Here is a 10310-nt window from a genome sequence, read left to right as displayed (position 1 = left end):
AAGCTCAAGAAGTTCAAGGAGGGAGGAAAGACCATCTCTTTTCTCACCTATGATGGCACCTTTGGTGCTACGGACAAAGTTTTGGCCTTCATCCAAAATTTGATGCGGCCTTTGGTGATGAGGGCTTCACGGAGTCCTCCAAGCTACATCATGTAGCTATGCATTTTCAAAAGTCTGCTTGACAATGGTGGGTTAGTCTCCGAGGTAATGGCAAAGATCCTAAGACATGGAAAACTCTACGAGTCTCCATAATGAAGCAATTTCTTGCAAGCGACGCCAAAGACAAAGTTCTTACCAAGAATGAAAAAGTTTGAAGCTTACTCCCAATGAGTCTATCCACAAGTATGTGGACAAGTTTTGGGATTTACATCTCAAAGCTACCATCTACCAAAAGATAAACTTCGGCCAACAAAAGCAACAATTTTGAGTGGACTACCTGAAGATACGGCCAAGTATGTTAATTCTCAAAGGCCTAGGACCATCACTAAAGTGATACGTCGCTTCACGAATCAATTTCCAACAAGGGGCTGAGAGGAATTTTAAGCCCATGGAAACTAAAGATCGAAATGAACATAGAGGGAAGAACAATGCTCAAAACTCTTCCCAAGGCAATTCTAGCAACAACAATGTTAACTGAGTCAACATCAGTTAACAGAAGATACTAAAAACCGAAGACGCACGGATGCACATCAAGGATGAATGCAATGAAGCAGTAAAGATTGGAGTTACACATTTTTCAAGTTTTTCCAAAATGGTCACGTATTGTAAATTCCGATTTAATTCAAGCCATTGTAATATTTCTAATGTGTTACGGGCTCAATGGGAGTTCCAAGTTGTAAAGAATAGCCACACACCTCAAGAGCTCTCACCAAAGAGTTCTCTCAACAAATGACTTAAGAACCCTAATTTCTTTTACACACTGCCTTATATACCTAGGTTAAAAATATGCAATGTCCGGGTGCCCAAGGCCTTTAGGGCTCACCACTTACTGTGCTTAGGTTGTAGATTCAGTAAGTGGTGAGCCCTAAAGGCATTGGGTGCGTGGACATTGCACATTTTTAACCTAGGTATATAAAACAGTGTGTAAAAGAAATTAGGGTTCTTAAGTCATTTGTTGAGAGCCCTCTTTGGTGAGAGCTCTTGAGGTGTGTAGCTATGGAGTCCTTCAGCTTCTCCTTGCTCATGAGACTTGATTAACACTAATCAATGATTCATTCTCTCTCACTATGCCTCTCTCATGATTCTTGTGATTGTCCTCTTTTGCTTGTGTGTGCATATAGGTTTGATTGGAGTGTGGTGCTCGATAGATCTATGTGTGTGTGCTTGCCATTAGTGTGTTGCATGATAGGATTAGTGTTGTGTGCGTCTTGCAATCATAGTGTGTGTGATTGGGTTGATTAGAGGTGAAGAGAAGTGGATATGGAAATTGCCCTTCATTACGGCTTTGCTCCTCCATAGGTCGAGAAGCTCACCTCGTAGAGTTAACAATTTGTGTTGCCACGATTAGCTCACTAACTGTGTGAGTGTTTCCATGTTCTAGCCTGGTAGCTCATCCCTCCGGATTGATAATTTTGTTGGTCATTGGAGCTATTGCAACGATGGGACCCCCAACATTTGGCGCCGTTGCCGGGGACGATGGCCTACGCTAGTGTAATTGTGGCATAAACGAATGTGTTCCCTCACTAATTTCACTTGTGTGTTTATGTTTTTGTGGATTTTGAATGTGTGTGCATGAAGCATTGTGTTCATAATTCCCTAATGTGTGACCATATCTTGCTAATTGTGTGTTTACACCCATTAATTTCTCACTAACCCTTTACTAATTTGACTAATTTTTGCTAACTTACTAATGTGCTATAAAGGATTGGAGCATTCGACCATTCAATTGATCTTCAACGGAAAGGTAATTAAGGTGGTATTCTCAACCTTCCTTGAATCTAGAGATGTGTAGAATTGTGTAGATATCCCACCAAGATGCAATGTAATGTGATGCAATGTAATGCTATGTATGTTGATGTAATGCAATGTTGATGTTAGGGATGGAAAATTTTGCGATTTTTCATTTTCACGCCGTCATAATGCCGAAATTTTTAAGAATTGGCGGCGTATGATTTGACAAGTTTCAATTGCTAATTGATGATTGTGGATTGCTAATTGGGTGCCTAATTAAGTTGATTGCATGTTTAGATGGTCAATTTTAGGTGTGTGTGCACCAAAATCAAGTGTGTGGATGCTAATTTTAGGTATGTGTGCACTAATTTGCCTATGTTTGAGCACCTAGAAATCAATGTGTGCATTATGATTGTTGAATTATGATGATTGAGGTGTGTTGTGCACATGTCCGACTATTGATTTGTGAAGTCATATTGCAAATTCGACAAATTTCACCCTTTTGTGTGCGCACCTAAAGATTGGCAAAAACTGCCAATTTTTTAGTGTGTTGTTAAATTTGCATGATTGATTCATATTTTGATTGCATAATTGATGTATGCAATAATGAATTTCTGTGTTTTTGTGCTCAAAACAGTGATTTACACACTCTAATTGCGTTAAATTTTGACCTATTTTTGTCGGTAATTTTGCCGATTTAATTGATAAAATTGTTGGTAATTGAGTTGGTGTGATTTGTGCAATTTTAATTGGCTACACTATTCCCCAATGTGTGGAGAATTGGTAGAAATGTTTTGGGTATTTTTCGGGTAATTTTTACAAATTTTTGCATTAATTTTTGGATAATTCCATTAAAAATTGATTTTGCGATCTTCACGAGCTATTTTGTGTGTGCGTATTTACGGCATCATTTTGTTTGCATTCGTGCCCTCCATGGTTGAGTTTTGAGCGTTTTGCTATTTCCGGGGACCGGATTGATGTTTGTGTCGTAAATCGCATTTTTGATAAAATCTGCTATTTTTGGTGTGCTTTTGCGTGTCGAAAATGCTATGCTGTGAATGATGGTAATTTTTTAAGATTCTTAGAATTTTCCATGAATTTTTTGGACTTTTTCGGCAAATTTTGGGATTTTCTTGTGATTTTTGGAGTTTCAACTAATTTTTGGTATTTTTGGAAAAAGAAAAAGGAAAACTGGGTTCGGCTCCCGCCGTGCCTTGCGGCGCATAAAAAATCTCCGAGTCGGATAGATCTTTACGGTCCCTGGGGATAATTTTCTGCGACGTTAAAACTCTCTTCTTCTTCTTTCTCTCCCCTGCGTGAACCCCTCTCCACACACACTCTTCCCCTACTCTCTTTTTCTCGCTCTTCCCGTCACACTTCCCCTCTCTCTCGCTGCAGCGCGCAGTGTTAGAAAAAAAACTGGGTCCAGTGTATCTTAGCCGAGTGAAATCCTAAAATCCCGATTAGATTTTGAGCTTACCTTGAAGAAAACCAAAAATGTACACAAGTTTTAGTGCATTTATCGGCAAAAGCTTCAAATTTTGACATAAAAACCAAGAGAATTTCAAGTGGACCCTTATTTTCTTCGGTAGGGGAAAGCCAACGCGGGACCTCCCTCTCTATCTCTCCCTTTACCTCTCTCTCTCTCTCTCTCTCTCTCTCTCTCTCTCTCTCTCTCTCTCTCGTTAACTTTCTCTCTCTCTCTCTCTCTCTCTCTCTCTCTCTCTCTCTCTCTCTCTCTCTCGTTAACTTTCTCTCTCTCTCTCTCTCTCTCTCTCTCTCTCTCTCTCTCTCTCTCTCTCTCTCTCTCTCTCTCTCTCTCTCGCTTCGGCCAGTTGTCTGCGTGGGAACCCTCCCCCTACTCTCTCTCTCTCTCTCTCTCTCTCTCTCTCTCTCTCTCTCTCTCTCTCTCTCTCTCTCTCTCTCTCTCTCTCTCTCGCTTCGGCCAGCTGTCTGCGTGTGAACCCTCCCCCTACTCTCTCTCTCTCTCTCTCTCTCTCCCTATTTCTCTCTCTAACTTCTCCCCTCTCTCTCTCTCTCTCTCTCTCTCTCTCTCTCTCTCTCTCTCTCTCTCTCTCTCTCTCTCTCTCTCTCTCTCTCTCCTCTCTCTTCTCTCTCTCATCTCTCTCTCTCCCTCTTAACTCTCTCTCGTCTTATTCTCTCTCTCTCTCTCTCTCTCTCTCTCTCTCTCTCTCTCTCTCTCTCTCTCTCTCTCTCTCTCTCTCTCTCTCTCTCAACTCTCTCTTTCTCTTTTTCTCTCTCTCCCTTGTGTCTCACACTCTCTCTCTACCTCACTCTCTCTCCCCTAACCGTCGCTGACAAGCTGCCCCACGCCTGTCATGTAGCTCGCCTGCATCGCGATTCAAACCCACTGCCCTGGTCCCCCGCAGGCCTCAGGCGCTGCCACCTGCGCCTCTCTCTTTCCGCGCCTGCGCGTCAGGCGCCATCCCGCATTCAAGGCACGTCAGACCCTGCAGGTTTCCCCAGTCAGGACTGAGCGCGCGGCAGCGTTCATCAACGCAGGTAAGCAGGTAAGTGTGCATTTTAGTTAATTTAATTTCCATTTAAAAAATAAAAAATAAAATATAGAAAACAATTAAAAAAACTCTCAAAAAATCCCAAAATAAAAAAGAAAAGAACCATCAAAAAATTCAAAAATCAAAATATTAAATAAAAAATCCAAAAAATCAAAAAATTGAATAAAAACAAAAAAAGAGACTAAAAAAAAAAAATCATTAAAGAATTCACAAAAAGGAATAAAAAAGATAAAAATAAAAAATTCACAAAATAAAAAGAAAAATATAGAAAAAATTCACAGAAAATAAAAAATCACATAAAAAATATTCAAAAAAGAGTTTTAAAAATTCTACAAAAAAAGGAAAAAACCTAAAAAACTCATAAAAAATCAAAATTGATCAGAAAAAATCACAAAAAGTATTAAAAAACTTAAAAAAATCAAAAGAACACAATAAAAAAAGAAAAGCATTAAAAAATCGCAAAAAATAAAAACATCTTTAAAAAATCTATAAAAATAAAAAATTAACAAAAAATCACCAAAAAAGTAAAAAATCACAAAAAATCCAAAATCGTTGGAAAAAAATCAAAATAAATAAAAAATTTCTTAAAACCTTCAAAAACAAATCCCAAAAAATTATAAAAATTCACAAAAAATTATTAAAAAATCAAAACTTTTCCAAAAAAGCGTAAAAAATCATAAAAATATAAAAAATTATAGAAAATCCAAAATTTCACAAAAAATTAGAAAAAGTAAAAATAAAGTCGCCAAAAGTGCCAGCAACAGACAAAAGTGCCAAAAAACCCAGAAAAGCAAAAAAATCACACACCGAGCAAACAACACCAAAACGAGCAAATTAAAAGTTGAAAAGCAAAGCCGGAGAAGTGCACCGCAAACCGAGCACAAATCGAGAACAACGGCCAGGAAAAAATCAAGCAAACAGTCAAAAAAAGCGAGAAATCGTGGTACCAACTCAGAGCCGATTAAGCGACATTCAAATTTTCAAAATTCTGCATGCTAGAAATTGGCTAGTGCAAGTAATTGCGCTGTAAATTAGCTTCCAAATTGGACGAACATGCATAAATCACGGTGGATTGTAGCTTAATTTGTTTAAGGCCTAGTTTTTCATCGTTTCAAAAGGTTGCAATTAATTTTGAAACTGTCAAGCTAGAGTAATCAACTCTTGCGAGTCTGAAGAGCAATCAACTGCAAAAGTGCTTTGACACAAGCAATTTTATCAAGCCGGACAGAAGAAATTCTGCTAATCATTACCAAAATCTGTTAGCAGACAATTTTTACACAACCATTCTTCATAGACTCAAATCTAACCGAGAGTTAAAGTACAACAGAGCATGCTAGTAGCAGTGGCAACACATGCACAACTGCAACAGAGCAAATTTTGCAGCTATATGGCTACAATGGAGATAAGGTTTTGTACACAGATACAGAAGGTCATACGTGTCTTATGAGCAATAAAAGTAGCACAGGAGCCAAGATTCTATTGATCAGAGTAAATCCAGATTCAGAGAACTCCCAAATGTTCACAGACTTCAGTGGAGCCAGGTATTGCAAACTTAAAGATGAAGTGCAGATAGAGGTTCAGAAAATCAACCCAAGTGGTTATCTAGAAATTTGCACAAGTCCGCAAAGCATCCATTTAGTGCATATGCAATCAGGGTCATTGTACATGAATTACAATGGTCAGATCTATAGTCGAGAGCCAATAATGGAAGATCCAATCTGCATTACCATTAGAAACACCAGTAAAATCATTGCAAATTCAAAATCATCATAAGGATGCACAAGCACCTGAAAAGCGTAAAATTGATTCTTTGAACAACAAATTCTTGCATGAATTTAGTAAAGGTGTCGAGACATCACCAAAGGTTGAAAAGACTGTTAGGTTTGCAAATGATTTTGCATCCACTGATACAAGTGTGCAATCATTCACGAGTGTAAGGGACACATCAAACAAAATGATGTTAGGTTTGTATGGCACACGTAATTCATATGCACACTGTTAGGACAAGGGTCCTACGGGGCAAGGCCCAACCTAGGGGGTCAGGGACCTAGGCCAAGGGCCTAGACTAGACCAGTGCGGACTGGGGATCCGCTTAGGGCAAGAGATAGGAGCTAGGCCTATATAAGGGGCGGTAGGGAGGAGGATCCTATGTTCAGTTACCCTAGGACTTATATTGGTATCAAAGCTCAGGGGGAGGGAGGAGCTATGGAGGAGGAGGAAGCCTTGCGGAGGAGGGGAAAGCCTTGCACGCTTGGTTGCATGATCTCTCTCTCTCTCTCTCTCTCTCTCTCTCTCTCTCTCTCTCTCTCTCTCTCTCTCTCTCTCTCTCTCTCTCTCTCTCTCTCTCTCTCTCTCTCTTTCTCGGGTCGTGGGCAAGCCCTCTTGCAAGGGAGAAGCTGTGTGGGCATGGCCCCTTCAAGAGATTGCCCGAAGAAGATGAAAGTCAACACGAGCAGCAGGGCCGTGGGAGCGCCTGCTTAGAAAGGAACCTCGGTGTCGGTGTCGGTGTCGATCGTGTGCAAGGTGCCCCTAGCAGAGGAAGCAAGGCAGGTCAGCCACCTCCAAACGCGTCGTGGACGGGCTCTATGGGTTCGCCCTGCCCTGCTCCTTGTTCGACACTACGGCCGGCCCGAACTCGGGCTCTGCAGCGCATGGGCGCTGGTGCTTTTCCTGCGCAGGCGGCAGAACGCCATCACTTCACAATTTTTTTGTTTTCACATGAAAAACGCCCTAAGGCCTTTGGCCTTGGGCAATTGAAATTACCTAAGGGAGGCTGCCCACGGGCCAACCCCCCCCTCATAGCATGGGCATATCGACATGACCATGGCATCTCGACAGGTTCGGATTTGCTCAGGATTTCCAGCATGACAACAAACCTGTCGTACTACAGAGATTAAGGACGCAGCAGTACGACAGAATGGCATGGACGGGGTCCCCGAGAACATGGATCGGCAAAGGTTCTTGATCCGTGCCTTTCAACCCAATAATGGATTCCAGGGAAGCACGGCTTTCGGTTATCCACCCTAGCTATCAACGTGAAGCCATGAACTTCACGACAATCCCTTCATATTTGACGGAGTTTTGTGATATAGTTGGTTTTTTTTATGGAAGTAAAAGCATACTTCAAGACCATGTCTGAAGGGGAGATGGTTCCACAGGATGTTTGTCAAGGTGTGCGTATTGCCAACAACAAGTGAAGACACGAGTGTTTAGCAGTCATCTGCCATCACGGGACTATCATAAGCAAGCAAATACTTTTAACATACAATCGACGACAAGTACGGGATTTTTGCAGAATCCATGCAGGGCATGGTGGTGGAGAAGCAAGGTTGTCTCGAGCTCGAGTTTCTCCTCGGTACCACATTCGATTTTTGGGTTAGCAAGACTTGTCGGTAGGTGTACTTAATAAGGTACACAGTTCATTTTTGTTTATGGAGCATCTGCTTGATAGCTATGATATGCAATAGAGGTGCATACACTTCAGGCATGCACATCACAAGCATGGCTTGTGAAAATTATTGTAAGCATCAAAATATGGCATCAAGCATGGCTTGAGTACCAACCACCTTGCTCTGCCGCACGAATTTTCAGTGATTCAATTTGATGATATAGCATAGCAAATTCACAATTTTTTTAGTATCTCAAGGAGACATGCACGGCCTCGTTTTGACTTGTTAAAGGCAACAAGTTTCTCGGCATGGCTGACTCCTTCTTACTGTTTCTTGCAGCTGACAGAGGATGCATCCCACACAGAGTACTGAGTCACATCCATTGGCTCTCACGACTCTCACATTAAGTTGTTTCCCGTTTGGCATATGCTATGAGCATACACAATGGGGAAGGAACATGCAAGGTGTTTGCAGGTGGATTCAATTTTGCAGGTTATGGCCTTATGTACCAGACGGGTGTATAAGACATACGAGGGCGTCTGTGCAGATATGGCTATGGGCCGTTTTGCAATGATTTTTCCTCCCAACTTTGATGACAACTAGTTGTAGCAACAACGACCAGGTTAGCCAAGTTTAAGTTTTTTTTTTTCGTGTTTACACTTTACTCGGCAATTACTATCATTGTGCAAAGCAAAGTGCTTTGGCAATTTTATATGCAGCAAGGCTTCGGAGAACTAGCAAAATAGGGAATATCAACTCACTGAATCCCTACCAAACTAAACTATGCAAGGCACTTATGGTTTTGGTTCTCACGGTTGAGGACATCTCTCTCCGCAAGGGCTTACCAAACAGGATGCAATGCATGCTACTTAGGTGGATTCAATTCTACAACCTCGTGAATTATGCTTCCGCTATCACACTTGCAACTCTGTCAACGGACAGACTAAAAAAGGGATTGTTTACAACAACACTAAACAGAACCTAAACTTTCGACTTATTTCACAGGCGAAGTGCCATATTAAGTCATTTTAGTAAAGTCACGACCCCATACATGGTAAGTGGGGCAAGCTGTGGATTGTTTTTTCTCTTTCCTCTCTCAATGTCAGCCTTATACAGAAATATTGTTTCATGTTTATAGGATAAGCTGCCAGTCAGGCATAAGATGTCTAAGAGCACACATTCTGGGCACACACACACTAGAAATTTAAGGAAAGTTCCTCAGTCCAGCATGCTCTTCTGTTCGTTCTCTATCTCTCTCTCTCTCTAAAAATAAAATAAAATGAATGAAACTCTTCTAAGAAGCTTTTGATACATGTTTTTCTCGTGAGTCAGCTTGAGCCAAGGTGCTCTAACTCACAACTAGCACGTGGCTAAGATGCTACTCAAATTAGTCTTCATCGGTTCGTCGATTGAACACTATTTTGCATAAGGCCTATGAGCCAAACAGGTTAAGAGCCGTTGTTAGGACAAGGGTAAGACCCAACTATTGGCATTCTTTGGGTGATTGTTTTCAAGATCTTCCCAAAGAAGTACACATCGACGTTAATGGACAAGCAAGAGTCTGGTCATTACGGATGTTTAGGGTGTCATTTTTGCACTACATGTTTTCAGTGCGACACTCAAGTTGAGTTTTTTGATAATCTTCAACTCACAGGAGCTGATCTCTACAAGAAAGTATAGATGCAGCAATCAGTTGCGACAACATGGCTGTCCATAAGAGCTCGACAGTTCCCTTGTGTGGGTCTCCTGCTCTCTCTATAGCACTACGGAGTGTCTATGAAACATACTGTTTTGGGGTAAAACCCGGCGGGTAATTGCTACATCACCCCGTAGGCATTAAGGATCACAATCTGATCTGCATCGAGGATCACAATTGATCTCTCCTAGTTATACTTTCAAGGAAAAAATTCCGCAATCTACCACATGCGGTAGCAGATGGACGCACTTTTCAAGTTGATTCCAATCATTTTGTACACGATTGACTATGTTGGTTATCGTTATCTGCTAGTTGAGCAGTTTCTACGAAGAGTCTTACCAAGGGGTTTGACTACATAGATTCTAATCCAGGGGCTTGGATTGCAAAGGCAACACCCAGGGTTCCCAGTGCAATGCTGGGACATGCTCCTCTCCATTTGAATACAGGTAAGTGTACATTACGTTCAAATCTTCAGGTACACATCTATTGATTTGGTGTTATTCCATTTTTACTATGCTTTGCTTGGTTTTTCAAGACGTCTAAGTACGCTTGAATGTTACAGAGCCATACCAAGGGCATGTTGGCACAAAGTATTTTGGGCCAAGTGTCCAATCTATCTTTCTGTCTTATGCTGTTACGAATCTGTTTGTAGGATTACATTTGGCACATGTTGTCACATGGGATACAACATGGTCTAGGAACTCAAGGAGTTCGGTTTAGCCAGTGTGGAGCAAGATAATGAGGGTCACTCTCACTCTTGTCGCGAAGTGTTTTGCAGTTCCTCCACACACAAGTACA

This window comes from Adiantum capillus-veneris, chromosome 10, assembly GCF_014529385.1.
Source record: "Adiantum capillus-veneris isolate H3 chromosome 10, ASM1452938v2, whole genome shotgun sequence".
Lineage (NCBI taxonomy): Eukaryota > Viridiplantae > Streptophyta > Polypodiopsida > Polypodiales > Pteridaceae > Adiantum > Adiantum capillus-veneris.
Note: the sequence above shows the minus strand (reverse complement) of the source record.